Genomic DNA, 15,728 nt, shown 5'->3' on the forward strand with positions numbered 1-15,728 from the left:
GCCTCCCATCTTGCTGTGCAGCCATCTGTGGCTCCCATTCCCAAGGCCCAACATGGCCGCCGGAACTCTAGCCATCACATCTGCAATCCCGGAAGCGGAAAGAAGGAAAGAGAAAGAAAGATAGATTCCCTCCTTTTGAGGGTTCTTGGCAAACACCAGTTCTTTTTTTGTTATTTTTTTATAATTTTTTTAATGTTTGTTTATTTTTGAGACGGGGGGGAGGGGCAGAGAAAGGGAGACAGAATCTGAAACACATCTGAGCTGTCAGCACAGAGCCTGATGCGGGCACAGACTCACGAGCAGTGAGATCATGACCTGAGCTGAAGTCGGACGCTTAACCCACTGAGCCACCCGGGCGCCCCCAGAATAATGTTTTTAAATGAATAAAATAAAATATGAAAGATTACAAAGTTATCCAATTACTGATATACGGTCCCAGGGACAAACTCTGAGGTCTGTAGCCCCCGAGACGAGGATGTCTTCCATAACAGAGAAGAAGGGAGCCGGTGGTCGGCCCCCGACGCCCAGTGCAGAAAACTACGGAATGGCTTCATTCGCTCCGTCGCCAATCTCCAAGGCCCCAGGTTGAGCCCCGTATTGTGTCGTAGAGTGGGACGCACACAGAGAAGGTTTGGGTCCTCCTCTTAGTCATGCCCTAACTCATCGTGCCAACACCTGCCTCCTGGAAGCGTTCGTCCTCCCAGAGTGGGGAGTCGCATGGGCCAGGTTTTACGGATCAGCATTAGGGGGTTCAAAATAAGGGGAAAATCACATAGCATGGGCCTGGAGGGGGGAAGAAAGACCAGCACGAGGTGTGTTCTGAAAGGGAGAGGCAGTGTGTTTGGGGCCGGTGGGAGGGGGGGGGAGAGGGGCGTCGATGGGAGACCAGGAGGGCCCTGAGAGGCTCTGGAGAAAATCATGCAGGGGAAGAGCTTGGCCAGGGGTGGGGGGACTTGGGTCTGAGCTGATAGAAGCAGAGAATCGCTATTAGTTCTCGGAACCAAAGGGATTAAAAGGAATCGAGAAATGTCTCTGTGTGTAGGTTGTGTGTAAAAATACCTAAAATGGTCTTCACATTTCTTTTCCTTTTTCATTTTTTTTTAACATTTATTTATTATTGAGAGAAAGAGACAGAACACGAGCAGGGGAGGGGCAGAGAGAGAGGGGGAGACACAGAATCCAAAGCAGGCTCTGGGCTCCGAGCCGTCAGCACGGAACCCGACGCGGGGCTCGAACCCACGAACCGTGAGATCATGTCCTCAGCCAAAGTCCGACGCTCAACCGACGGAGCCATCCAGGCGCCCCGGTCTTCACATTTCTGACGATGGTTGTCGCTTCTGGGGCGTCGAATGGGCGATAGTTTGAGGGACTGAAGTTTTGTGTGTAATATTTTCTGTCTTTAAAAATAAAAAGAGGCTGGAGGGCCACCGGGGTGGCTCTCAGTTAAGCTCCCAACTCTTGATTTCAGCTCAGATCATGATCTCAGGGGTCTCAGCCACGCGTGCAGCTCTGTTTTGACATCTCAGAGCCTGCTTGGGATTCTCTCTCTCTCTCTCTCTCTCTCTCTCTCTCTCTCTCTCAAAATAAATAAATAAACATTAGAAAAATAAAAATAAAAAGAGGCTGGAGTCAAATAGGACAAAATGGAAACAATTAAGAGTAAGTTTGTCTTACTTCATTCTTTGGGTTTTTTCCCCCCATCTCTGTGTTTTTAAGCATTTCACTGGTTCTTAAATGTACGTTTACTCTGATCTAGATGTGATTGCACTGACTCACTACGTTCTGGCCACACCTGCTGGAAAGTTCTATACTTACTGCGTCCGGGCTGCTTTCTCCACATCCCCCCGAGCGTCCCACGGTGGTGACTGCCTCAGGTTGTTTCCACAGTCTGGAGCCTGCCCTGGTGTCTTCCCCACCCAGCCGTTGTCCCGCTTCCTTCAGGACCTTCCAGCCCATTTTCTTTCTCCCTCCTGGGAATTCCGGTAATATCAGTCACGTTAGCGTCTACCACTGGACTCTGACTCTAACTCTCAGGGCAGACAGAGCTTCCCACTGAGCGTGGACGCGGCCTAAAATTCCCACAAAGTAGTCGAGTTGTGGGGCGCCTGGGCGGCTCAGTCGGCTGAGCGTCCAACTTAGGCTCAGGTCACGATCTCGCGGTTTGTGAGTTCGAGCCCCGTGTCGGGCTCCCTGTGGTCAGCGCAGAGCCCCCCTCAGATCCTCTGTCCCCCTCTCTCTCTGCGCCTCCCCTCCCCTTGCACACTCTCAAAAATAAATAAAAACATTAAAAAAAGGAAGAAAAAAAAAGAAGCCAGGTTGTGAACGTTGGGGCCGCAGACAAAACCCCTTTCCGTGCCTGCCTATGCATCTTTTAGAGGTTCCAAAGTGCCTGAACTGTTCCCAGGGGAGACTCAGAAGGAAGCAGCAACCTCCGAGGACCCGGAAATTATAGAAACTTTAGGCGAGTGGTTTTGAAGAAACCTCCTATCTCGCTTTGGCGATACACCCGTGGCTGATTCAGCGGTTTAGATGCGTCAAGGCCCGGTCCAGAAGGGCCTCGGCCAAGCTGGGAAAGGATAGTAGGGCAAGAGGCGAACAGAGCCCCAGACCCCTGTACCGCGGCCGACCAGGACCTCTTGGCCGCCAGGCTGCGGGTGACAAGCTCCGGCCCAACGATGTGCCATCGTGCCCGCTCTTGAGCGACACGAAAAGCCCACCCAGAGCTCTGGAAGGCCTCGGAAAGCCCTCGGACAAGGGGAGGGGACGAGCGAGGAGAGAGGAATGGGTCCTCAGTGAGTCTGAGAGAGGCCTGTAAGTCAGACAGCAGGGACACGGGCCTGAGAACAAGGCCCTTGAAATCTGCTCTCGGAGACACCAGAGCCCTGAAGAAAAGATGCCAACGAGCTGTGTTGAACCCTTTTCACGATGAGGTCTTGAGTTATTTATTTTTTTTCCCCAGCTTCTTTAGGCTTCTTTTCCTACTTTTCTTTTAAAGTTTATTTTTATTTTTGAGAGCAAGAGAGACAGAGCACAAGCTGGGGAGGGAGGCAGAGAGAGAGGGAAACACAGAATCCGAAGCAGGCTCCAGGCTCTGGGCTGTCGGCACAGAGCCCCACGTGGGGCTCGAACCCACGAACTGTGAGACCATGACCTGAGCCGAAGTCAGATGCCTAACAGATGGAGCCACCCAGCCGCCCCTTCTTTTCCTACTTTTTAAAACTCCTGTGGGGGCATCTCAGTGGCTCAGTGGGTTGAGTCAATTGACTTCAGATCAGATCATGATCCAAGGGTCATGAGATCAAGCCCTTGCTGGGCTCTGTGCTGACAGCACAAAGCCTGCTTGGGATTATCTTTCTCCTTCTGCCCCTCCCCTGCTTTCTCTCTCTAATGATAATGGTAATAATAATTAAAATTCCTGTAATACCATGTTTATTTCCATGGTCAGAAACTGAAAGAGAGAAAGAGAGAGAGAGAGAGAGAGAAAAAGGAAAGAAAGAAAAAAAGAAAGAAAAGAAAAGAAAGAAGGAAAGAAAGAAGGGGGGAAAAAAAAGCCTAGAGGAACATGGGTCTTTTTTTAGAGTAGTGCTAAGCTGACCTTTGGAATCAGAGGAGAAAACTGTATCATTTCTCCCAAGAAAGTGGGGATTGGAAAACTGGAAGCAAACAGAAAACCGCTCTCTCAAAGTGCCGGGTGTGCTGACCGGCCATCCTCTCGTTTATGAGTTGTTCATTCGCTCACTCATTCGTTCAGTCATCATTCGCAGAGTCTTCCAAGAGCTGGGGACACAGGACAGCGGTAGACACACTCTCACCCTCCTGGCGGGGTTGGGGCTGGGCTGGGGGTCACAGACCTTCATCAAGGGCCCTGTAAGTGGCCCTGCCCGGGTGCATGACAGCCGGGTGGGGGTGAGGGAACCCCGTGGTCAGCTAGCTCCTCCTCAGCCAGTTCCTGCAGGCCCGTGGGCGGTGACAAGCCCTCCTCCCAGCCTCGCCCTGCCCAGGCCCTGCCGGAGCACCGCCCAATGCCACGCCCCCACGACACGAGCACCGCCCACCGTCCCGCCCCTGCAGCCAGAGCACCGCCTACTTCCCCGCCCCCATGGCCCGAGCACCTCCCACTGCCCCGCCCCCACGGCCTGCCTTTGGTACCCAGGAGCTCCCCAACAGACTGTCCCCATTTCCGGCTGTCTCAACGTTAGGGAACTCTGTCCAGCTTGCCTGGTCCTGGGGACGCTCACCTCCCAGGGTCTTTCCACTCACCCGCATGTCACCCACATGACACCAGCTTTAAGAGGTGGCTCTTCTGACCCCTCCCAGGGCACACAGCTTGCACAGCAGAGCTCAGAGTTCGGTCCCCAGTCTGCTTTCCTGTGTTATCTCTACAGGCAGACCACATACCTCTTTTTTTTTTTTCTTTCTTAATATTTATTTATTTTGGGGAGCGCACAAGCAGGGGAGGGGCACAGAGAGGGAGACGGAGGATCCAAAGCGGGCTGTGCACGGGCAGTCTGACGGTAGTGAACCCCACGCGGGGGCTCGAACTCACAAACTGCGAGATCGTGACCTGGGCTGAAGTCGGACGCCCAACCGACTGAGCCCCTCAGGCACCCCGAGCCCACATGCCCCTTGAGCTGGCGTTTTAAGCTTTTTGTTTGTTAACTGGCACGGAGCCGGCGCCGGGCTGGGCACTGGGTACACCACCTTGTGGGGGCTCGATCGGATTGACAAATTGAGTCTTGGGTGACAGGAACGCGTGGGCTAACCGTGGTTACCCTCCTAATTTGCTGTATGATCTTGGAAAGAGTCCTTCCTTTCCGAAGGCCCCCATTGCCTCATCCGCAAAATGGGACAGCCGGGCACTCGATGCACCTGGCGGGACCTTCCTTCCTTGATCTTCAGGAGACCTGAGAAGCAGTTGGGGCCTGCTGCTCTGGGGAGAGTGCCTCTCACAAGGGCGGCTTTTTTTTTTTTTTTTTTTTTTTTTTTTAAGAGCCACCTCCTTCCTGGGCCCCAGCCACCTGTGGTTAACTGAAGCTCGCAAATGAAGTTTGACCCAACCGCACACCCCCAAGCTGAACACCACAAGCGGTACTGGATTTTCCAGGGCAGCCCTGATTTCGAATCGTTTGTGTCACTGTCTACCTAGGACATGCCTCACCCCCATGCTGCAGTTTGGGGCTCAAAACCTGATCAGTTGCAGATCGGGGGGGGGGGGGCCCAAGGTGGAAGGTTAAAGTGGAGGCTGGCGCGCACGTCGCCCTCTGTGCCCTGCAGCCGCACGGGGCCACCCTGCCTGCCGACCCCCCTTTCCTTAGCTCCGCCTTGGTGCCAGCAGCCTGGCCTTAGGTCAAACCATCCCAAGAGTCATCTGGCCACCGTGCTAACGGCGGGTGCCCCGGGGGCTCTGGACACCAGGACCCTCACTGTCTCATTCCTTAGGGACTCTGGCAGGGGGATCTTCGGGTCTTGGCCAACTGAGGGGAAGCAGAGCTGGGGGGCGGTTTTGGGGGCTGATGAATCTTTTGAGGGGTGCACTCAGGTCGTCAGGACGGGGGCTGAGAGCAGGCAGAAGTCAGGAGAAGCCCCTTTCCTTCCGATTGTGCGTGGGCGAACAGAGGGAGGAAGAAGAGGTGTGACAGGTTTGGGGACGCCAGCTGCCTGCACTCTGATGGCTCTTCCCAGGGCTCTTTTCTCATCTCTGAAAGAGGCTGGCAGCTGACCAGGTTACGGTGCAGAGTAGCAGCCGGCCACGACCGACACCGGCAGCCCCTGGCCCTTCCTGAGCTCTGGTGGCCCGGGTCTGCATGCGACACCCTCCCCCCCCCACACACACCGGGCCTGGGAGCCTTGTCCCTACGAGGCAGCCCCTGCACTCAGGGTGGCCCCGCAGAAGGGAAGGACCGAGGTCGCTGCACCAGAGATGGGTGGGAGGGGCCTCCAGGGCTGGCCTCCGCATTGAGGTGGGGGGGCGGGGCGCAGAGAGAGGTGTGTGCAGGGGATGGGGCCTGGAGGGGCAAGAGATACAGCCACAGGCACAGCAGAGTCACCCCAGGAGGGACCGAGCACGTGCACACCCGCCACTGGGTGATCCTGAACAACACCCCTATTCCCCTCGAGGCCCCGACGTCCAACACCGCAGACCCTGGGGTTCTTTATCTCTGGCCTCCCTGGCCGGGGGCAAACAGCATTTGTCTCTACCCCTCACAATCTGGAAAAGTCGAAGCAAGGGCCCACCTTGCAGGATTATTATGGGAATCGATCAAAACCGTACACAGAAAACGGCCTGTGAGCGGCCGTGTACGAGGCAGGTGGTCGGCCAAGGGCAACCCAGGCCCCTGCGGTGCACACAGACCGACCCCACGGCCCCGAGCAAAGCACGGTTTCTCACCAGCGACGAGCCATGTGGACCCCGGAGACATCTCAGCTTTACTCACCATGCTTCAGGAACGAAATATGGACTTATGCCGGAGCAGGTGGCACTGTGCCCGTCCCAGCATGCGGGGCAGTGTCCGGCCCTGACAGAGGCCGTCACGTCGGATTTGTTGGCCCTTTTGAGGAGGACGTGTGCAGAGAATACTTGAAAAGGAATTAGGGCAGTCCTGAAGTCCCCAACACACACAGTATACAGTCGTCTGGATCGTCCCTGACCTTGGCCTCCCTGAGGAGGATGGATGCGGTGGGAAGAAGGGACAGCCGTGGCCCAGGGGGACCAGGACCGTGCAGGTGGATGAAGGACTGCATTGACGGCCGATCGTCTCGAGGCCGGACGGGTTCCCTGTGTCCCTTTCTGTCCAGCAGATTTTCACGGCAGCCCCCGTTCCCGTGCTGAACATCTGCCACTGTCTCTTCCGACCCTAAAAAAGTCAACCCAGGGCTCGGTGTTTCAGCTCAACCGGACGGAGGAGCAAACAGGGTCAGGATGAGCCGTAGGCACAGGGGGCCGGGTTCAAATTCGGATCTGCTTGATTCTGCCCCACCACGCCCAGACACGACTGCTGGAAGAATGTGACAGCGACCCGGGGCAGAGGGGAGTCCCAGGCACCATCCGGTTTGCCCATCACCCAGACTGCCTTTGATCCTGAAGGTGGAAAATGGAAAAATGCCAAATTGGTTTGGGAAGAGGTGGGGAGAGGAAGCGGGGAAGGGGGGGGCGGAGGGGTGTCAGGTTGAAAATATTCTCTGCTGCGTCATTAGGAGAAAGGAAAGGGGTGAGCCTCTCGTCTTTCTCAACAAAGACAACACAGGAAGAAAACAGTTCACAAAGACGCTGCATACTTGAGCAAGTGAGCGGAGACACTTTACTGCAGTTCTCGAGAAGAAATCTTTGCAAAGGAAAGAAAAAGAGAGTCAATAGCCTTTTTTTTTTTTTTTTTTTTTTTAAGAAATCCTAAATGAGCTCCGATGAGCGGAAGCACGTTTGGGGGACTTTGTTTTACTGGGGACCGTCCTCCAAAGTGCCCATAATAAGTTGTCAGCTTCTCGGGGCCGAGGCTTTGGCGGGTTCATACACGGATCCCACTGCCCCGGGGAGGGCTCCGCATACAGTGGGTGTACAATACGTGCTCGGTGTGCAAAAAGTGCCATCTGATTACCCACAGGGCCCCACCCACTTGTAGGGGCATCGAGGTCACAAAAAGATAAACCCAGTGTCCCCTGGCCCAAAAGCCCCTCTCCAAGGCTAGCAGTCCTGGAAACGACCTGGCTCAGAATGGTCTTAAAATAGGCCTCAGGGGTACCCAGTGAGGAGGGACATAACATGGGGGGGGGGGAGTCTTTAAAGGGCCTCATGACCCTTTCTGCCCTCCGTGTCTCTAGCTGGCTCTATTCTTGCCCATCTTTCTTGGGTAGGACCTCCGACCTAAGGGACCCGTTTCAGTGGTTAGATGTCAAAGGTGAGAGGCAGACCCATTTTCACTCACCTTTCGAAATTGGGTCCCACTGCCTCCTCCTCCGGGAAGTCTTCCTTGACGCTCTGTCTCCTCCCCCAGGTCTTGCCATTCTGGATTTAATCCACATCCTCTGTGTCCCCAGCTGTCCCTGTATGCCCATCCTGGTATTCATCGTGCCAGGTTACGATACTCGAGTCACTTATCGCTGTACAATCAGGTCCTCCAGGACTTCATATCCCTAACGCTTAGCCAAGGGCCTGGCATATAGTAAGTGCCCAGTAAATTTTGTTTCATGGGTACAAGGAAGGGAAGCAGGGAGAGAGAATACTCTGGAAAATATGAAAGTTTCTTTTCGAATCTCCTCTCATAATTACCTGCCCAATACTTGGCTACCAGGGGCATTTAAAGTCCGGGTTCTCTTTTCCGCAAAAGGCTGGGCACCTCTGCTCTCCACGGGTGTCGTGGACGCCCGAGGCAGGAGGAACTCGGGGTGGATTCAGAGGTATTTGGGAGCACGGGTGTCCAAGCAGTACGTGTGTCCTAACACAGCTGTGAACTAAATGCATGGCTCTGAGCCACGTGCAGAGGCGCACAGCCACGTTTTGTCCACCTGGAACTTCGTTGCTCAACAATGTCACCTTTCAGACTACAGACGCCGCTAGTAAGCAAGCTGGGGGTGGGCGGGCAGGGAACGTGCTCTCGAGTTCGAGGCTGCAGCCACGTTGCAGGGAAGAGGGCTGGCAGTCGGTAGGCACTCCAGAGATGCCTGTGGAATGATTGTACCAGCAAGAAAAGGACGGAAGGGCAGCTTAAATGGTACACAAATTACTGCAAATATCCTGAACTTCTCTCACAGCAAAGCCCCTTCGATTCTCACTCCAGTCCCAATGACACCTACTTTACAAACAGTTCTGCCGGCCTTCATGATCTTGTTCGACATCCGCTACAGGCTAAAACCTGGGAGAGAAGAATTTTCATTCTACATTTTCTTTACCATCAGGGAAGAGGTAAGAAAAGTAGGTGCCAGACTTCAAAACACGCAGCCGATCGGGACCCGCTGGGTAGCTGTGGATGGCTTTCCACGGCGTCGAGGTGCCCGAGGACATCCCCGTACATCACAGAATGTGGCCAGTGCTCAAAGTGATAACTGAGTCGTGACAAGTGGGTAAAATTAATTCCAACGCAGCCTTCTAACAAGACAGGCGATCGAATAAAACCTTTGTAAAAGATCCTTGTTCCTTTGGGGGCCACTGAAAGAAGTGAAGGAATCCCAAAGCATTGTCATTACCTGAGACATCGTGGACTCTTTGAAGTTTTCTGCTTCTCGAGCCTGTCGCTGCTGTCCGTGGTCCCCATCTGCGTGGCGGTCACAGGGTGCCTCTGTCTCGCCCTCAGGGCCCTGCTTGTCCTAGGTGTGTGTGCCCTGGGCACAGCCCTGCGGAGACCCCCAAGTTAGAGCCCGTGCTCTGAAGCTGTCCTTTAACAGACCCCTTCCTGGTTTTCTTGGGGGCGGGAGTAGGAACAGGGTTCTCTAGGAAGTGTGGGATACTATGCTGATTGAACAGAAATCTTGTTTAAAAGTAAAATTAGGGGTAGGGCTCCTGGCTGGCTCAGTGGGTTGAGCCTCCCACTCTTGATTTTGTCCCAGGTCATGACCCCCCCCCCAGGGTGGTGGGATCAAGCCCCAGGGTCAGGCTCCACCCTCAACATCTCTCTCCCTCTCCTTCTGCCCCTCTCTCCCGCTCACACTCCCTCTCTCTCAAATAAAATTTTAAAAAAGTAAACTTAGTAGCAACCTGGGAGGTAAATCAAGGTAGTGAAAGCCGCGTGCAGCGGAGGATAGGAGCGGGGCCTTGGATTCCTGCCCCCTGCTTGTGGGGCTGTGGCGTGGGGGGCATGCAGGTACTGGTCCCATCACCCCCCACCTCCGGGATGGCACTGACCCCAGGTCAGTGAGCAAGTGAGTCCAGTTGGGGGCGTGGCGGGGCCAAGTGGAAGCTCAGGAAGAGGTGCAGAAGGCGGCACCCGGCGAGGCGAGTCAGTGAGCGACCCGGGGCGCACACCAGCAGCGGAGCGCTGGGGGGGGCGGGGGGGGGGGGGGAACTCCAGGGAAGGCTAGGCCACGCCCACAGGCTGCTCTCCCCGGTAGACTGGGCCACACCCACAGGCTGGACCACGCCCACACGCAGGGCCTCGCCCACAGGCTGCACTCTCAGGTATGCTGGACCACGCCCACAGTCTGGACCACGCCCACACGCCGGGCCTCGCCCACACCTCTCCTCTGGTGCCAGATTCCGGGACCCTCCGCGGATTCCCGCCTCCGTCCCAAGACTGACAGATCCTGGGGGCCTCGGGCGGGCGGGGGGGGGGGGGGGGGCTGGGACAGAGCTGCCCCTCTAGGAACGCCCACCAGGACCAGCAACGCAAAAAGTCCACCTAGTTATCTCACCCAGTACCTCAGGCTTTGACTATTTTAACCAGAACAACATAGCTACTAATTAACACGTGTTAGCCGAGAAGAAAGGCGTGCCCTGTGGCAGCCGCTGCTGTCCCTTCAGAGGTAAATAAAGCTGGGTCTGACGGCCTGCTTGTTGTCAACCATGGTTCGTGGAAGGAGCCAGCCCACACATGCTTTCAAAATAAGAAGTTTTCTATTAAAACCTGGATTACACTGGTTCCTTTTAAAAACCAGAAGGTCCTGGGGATCATGTGTTGGAAGGAGGGAAGGCAGGCCCTCGGCTCCCCTGCTGCTGCCCTTCACCAGCACCCAGCACCCAGTACCTGGCATTGGACAGTCATGAGGCCCACCTGGCCCAGCAGGTGCTACCCCCACGACTTCCCAGAGACGTGTCCCCGAAATCTCACTGCTGAGTCAGGAGTGACCTACCCCCAAGCAAGAGTGGGCAGAGAACCGGGTCTGACTTCTGGAGCAGCCTCCCCGTCACTGGCTCCAGGAGGTTAGTGGGGGCAGCACACAGAGCACAGGCCCAGAGTCCCCGAGAGGAGGGCAGGGTGACCTGCCTGTTCGTGCTCTGCTCTCGCTGCCTTGAAGTCCCCGATACATTTTGAACAAGAGACCTCACATGTGCACTTGGCATCAGGCCCTGCAAACTACACAGGCCTAATCTGGAGAGTGGACGGGTCTCCTGAGAGCCTCCTGGGGAGGCGGTGGGGGGCGGTGTCCATGGCAACAGACACAGCTGGCCGGGGCAGAGGGCACCCCAGTGTCTCCAGGGCTGGATGCGGGTTTGATGGGAACGTCCTTCAAAAACCGTAAAGAACGTGGAAGTCAGGCATTGGACTTATTACTGGTCCCTGAGCCACGTTATGGTCAATTCGCTGAACTACAGGCACGGTTTTAGGCGTCGAGGACACAGTGGTGGGCAAAGTCCCAGCCATTCGTTCCAGTAAGGAGGCAGAAAGCCAGCAAGGAGAACGTAGGGGCCCCCATCTCAGGACCCTCTTTCTCATCCTTGACTGTGTATATACAAGTCCAGCCAGATCAGGCCTTGACCACTCAACAGAACCACTGTGGGAGTATTCTGGGAAGATATATTCATGGCAAAATCTTGCTTCCTTCTGGTTTATGTACGACATGTCCCCCAAAGGAAAAAACAAAAAGTTAGCATAACTAGTGTCATCATTCTTTTCTTGCTTTTATTTTCCACTCCAGAACCATCTGTCATCACAAAGCGGTTTACTTTACACATCCAGAGGACACTGGACAGGGGACAGCGGTGACCCCTGGACGCCCCACCGCAAGGGGCCGGGAGAGGCGGGAGGGCAGTGAATCATCATCCGAGGTTGCTCAGGAGAGAGCCGAGCTGAGTGCTCGCTGAGGCAGGCGCAAGAGTCTGGACACGACGTCGGACGGCCCTTGGGATGGTGAGACATCCCCTCCTGCGTCCCCTCCTGCGGGCCCCCCCCCCCCGCCGCTGCTCCAATCCAATCAATTGGGGGAAAATGCAATGAAGTTCTGCCATTGTGGGTGTCTCAGCTGTGACACGGGGGCGGGGGAAGGGTCTGTGATGAAAGATAGTGCAGAATGCTTTAAATTGAGATTCTTCATCCTAAAGTCTGTGGGGTCCATATTGGCCCAGAGACAAGATTTGCAGTGATTTGTTATCAAATTCCGACCAGCCACGGCTGCACACGAGGACCAGGTGAGACCTCACACCCACGCTGCTCCTGGAGACCTGGAGGGTTCGAAGGACCGGAAAAATCCACAGTGTCCTAATAGGCTGGCTATGCCTGTGCTGGCCCAGCCACCTGTGCTGGCGGATGTCACACGTTTCTGGGCTGATGCTGAGCTAAGGAACCTGAACTTGGTTCTTCGCTTAAGCTTAGATGAACTTTACCACAAATTGTTGAGTTACATTTTCAGGAAAACCCAAGACTGAGGAAATTTCAGTCCTGGCGACTGGAATCCACACGGTCCTCATACTGTCCCCTTGCCCGGAAGGCCCCGACTCTTCCCTGGCAGGGGACACTTTTGGCCAGAGCTGTATTTTATAACTGCCAAGGAGCCCCCTGGGGGCTTTAGAAGCAGAGTCGCATGGCCAGATGTGTGCTCTGGATGTGTGGGGGACAGCCAGGGGGGTCCACCTGGGACCCGGCTCAGGGACACCAGTGAGGAGCCACTGTGGTCTGAATATAGTGTCCCCCCCCCCATTCATAGGTGGAAACCTCACCCCATCATGTGATGGTGTTAGGAGGTGGGGCCTTTGGGAGGTGATGAGTCACGAGGCTGGTGGGTTAGTGCCCTCATCACAGAGACCCTAGAGAGCCCCTCGCCCTTCCCGCCAGGTGCGGACACAGGGAAAAGAGGACGGTCTATGAACCCGGAAGCGGGCTGGCACCAGACTCCAGATCTGCTAGCACCTTGATTTGGGACTCCAGCTTCCAGAACTGTGAGAAGTGAGTTTCTCCTGTGTTATACCGTAAGCCACTCTGTCTACGGTATTCTGTTATAGCAGCCCGAACGGACTAAGGCAGGGGCCCGCTGGAGTGCCCCGGAGGGGAGGTGAGTGGCCTGGGCGCTGTGTGCAATGATCCCAGGGCACCCAGGAACGTCTAATCCCAGGGCACTACCCACCTACCCACGGATCTCCTGGGGAAACGTGCGGGGATAGAGGCAAGGAAGGGACGGAGGGTATGACTTCTGTGAGGTCGCCGTGTTAATTCCCTCTCTTCGTGTTTCCTTCCAAGTGTGGGAAGAACTGGTCCTCCATGTGGCATGAGTGCGATGCCCTGGTCCCTCTCCACCCTTCCGTGACGCCTCCCCCTGAGACAGTGCAGGCTGGGCTCCGCTCGTCCGTGTTCCAAGTCTTAGGGGAGACCCATCTGCCAGTCTCCCAGTCCGGAGGCTGACCGTGGCTGGGAACTCCTTGCTTCCGGAATAAGCCACATTCTCCAATATCTGCTTTGTCTGTAACAGACATGGTGGTTTGGCATCCGTACGCCTTATCCCTCCTTTTTCATCTCTCGACTAGTTCAGAGGTTGGAGGAGGAAAGCAAGCTTGTAATTTATGCCCCCTGCCCCGCCAAGACCTCGGCCCTAAATCCCAGCCAGTGTTAAACCGGGTTGGACCACGTGCAGTATTTCTTCGGCCTAGGCTGGAGACCAACGCGCGTTATTTCCCCTGGATCCCAAATTAAAAGGGCAACCTTAAACGTGACGAGAAACCTCAGGGCAGCCGCAGGAGGCAAAGAGAGGTAGAATGCGTTTGCCCCATGAAGGATCAAGGACTTCAAGATGGCACCCGTGTTCCTGATGGTCACCAACAGGGATCTGTATCACGTGACCACACGAGGGGTCTTGTCTGGGGATTCACCTTATGTGGGGAGGAAGGCAGCCAGCCACCAGGCCACTAAACGCCGAGTGGCCTTGGCAAGACACCTTACCTTTCCGGGGCCTGCTTCCACCTCTGGAATAGATGGGTCAGCCTGGCTCAGTGGTCCCCACCCTGGGCTGTGCAACAGAATTCCTGGGGTGGGGTGGGGTGGGGGGGGGGCTTTAAAAACACAGAGTTGAGGGGCGCCTGGGTGGCTCAGAAGGGGTCAGGCCTCCGACTTCAGCTCAGGTCATGATCTCACAGTCCGTGGGTTCAAGCCCCCCATTGGGCTCTCTGTTGTCAGCACAGAGCCCGCTTCGGATCCTCTGTCCCCCCCACCTCCACCCCTCCCCTGCTTGAGTTCTCTCTCTCTCTCTCTCTCAAAAATAAATAAACAAAAAATTTTTTTAAAAAAAATAGCACCGAGTTGAGGCTCTAGGTCTGGAGATTCTGATTCACGGAGTCTGGGCTGAGACCCAGGGGTCTGTCTTATGAATAAATAGCCTCTCTCCTCTGGTGATCCCAGTGCAGCAGGGACCCTGGGCGAAGCTGGGTGGAAACGGTCCATCCATGGTGCGCAGAGCAGGTGGGCTTGTGAGAGCGAGCCTCCGGACACAGCTGTGGCATGCAGCGAGGGTGTCAGGGTGGCTGTGGGCTTTTGGCCTTGGAGAAGGCCCGGTGGGCCCTCAAGGGCCTGCGAGAGAACAAGAGTGAGACAACAGGAAACACCGGCTTCCTCCTTCTGGTGTCTGAGGAAATAAGTCAGACCCACCCACTGGGGATGCTCCCGGTCCCGTGCGCCCGAGGGCCCCACTGAGGATCAGACGCGTGCGTCTGGGCGACAGGGTCTCTAGCTGGGGATCTCCCTGGTTGGGAGCCTTGCAATAAGGCTCGTCGTGAAGATTCAGGACAGTAGTCACTCCAGGGGGCTTGTAGGGAAATTTCTTCTCCCGCCCCTGACTGTGCCTTGGCGGGGACCCAGGTGCTTCCTACAAAGGCTCTCGGCCCTTTCTACAGCCTTCCCTCCGCCAGCTCATCCTTCTGGCCCTCTGGACTCGCGGCCAGGGCCGCATTCCCTGATTCATTCCGAGTCAGGAGAGAAACCCGATCAGCTCTCTGCCTGGAGCTCCAGCCACGGCTCACTGGTCAACCAACTGGTCAGGTGACCCCACCCACCCCAAGAGCCGGGCCCGGGGATCCGCATTGGGATCGAAGCCAGATCCGCGCAGCAAGGATCGCCGTGGTGGTGGGGGCGGGCAGTGGGGTGTCAAGCGGCCAGGATCTCTGCGGCCTGTCCCTCACTGGCTGTCGCAGCAAGGTGGGGACGGAGCAGCGCGGTGGTCCAAGTGTTCAAAATCCACGTCAGGGAAATTCTTACACAGTGACCCAACACTTCCTCGGCACTTGGAGGCCAGCACGTCCTGGGTAAGGGCACAGTTGTGTGACCACGGGGGGGCGGGGGTAGGGGTCTGTCTGGGAGACCAAACCTGGGGAGAGATGAACACAGAAAACGCTGGATGCCCAGCGGGTTAGCAGAGGCTGGCGGGGGCGCTTTGGGTGCTCTGTCCCCCCTGCTGTCCCCTGGAGCTCCTCCATGGAGGCCCTCCCCTCCCCCCATAGCAGCGTCTCCCAGGGGGTCATGGGAAGGAGCATGAACTGATTCCGGATCCCCGGTTTTCCGTAATGTGAGGGGGGCGTTCCTCTGAGCCCCCTTCTTGGCCACGTTCTCTGGTCCCCTTTCCTTGCTGGGGCCATTTTTCAAGTGTCCTTGGCTAGAGCTGCTCTGAGGGGTCATGAGGCTCTCCGGGAGGCGGGCGCTAAGGTGGAAACATTGGGAGGTCATCTGACTCCTGCAGAACTGCCCCCCCCCCCGCCCCCCCAGACCGCTGATTTCCAGCTAACCACTAAAGGCCAGAACGCATTCCAGGCCAGCTTTAGCGGTCGCCTCGGAAACTGCCTAGTAACCGTGTCAGCAACTGAGGGTGTGCTAACACCACACATCTGA

At 56.0% G+C, this 15,728-nt stretch overlaps 1 long non-coding RNA gene across 1 annotated transcript; it reads right to left on the bottom strand.

Annotated features, from left to right (window-relative positions):
- Positions 1-11,526: 11,526 nt before the first annotated feature.
- Positions 11,527-14,523, bottom strand: LOC131495658 (uncharacterized). The gene is made up of 2 exons (XR_009254049.1): positions 12,989-14,523; positions 11,527-11,765 (listed from the first exon to the last, which is right to left on the bottom strand). It is a non-coding gene; the product is annotated as an uncharacterized LOC131495658 (long non-coding RNA).
- Between the last annotated feature and the right edge of the window lie 1,205 nt (positions 14,524-15,728).

The sequence above is a fragment of the Neofelis nebulosa genome, chromosome 15, assembly GCF_028018385.1.
Source record: "Neofelis nebulosa isolate mNeoNeb1 chromosome 15, mNeoNeb1.pri, whole genome shotgun sequence".
NCBI lineage: Eukaryota > Metazoa > Chordata > Mammalia > Carnivora > Felidae > Neofelis > Neofelis nebulosa.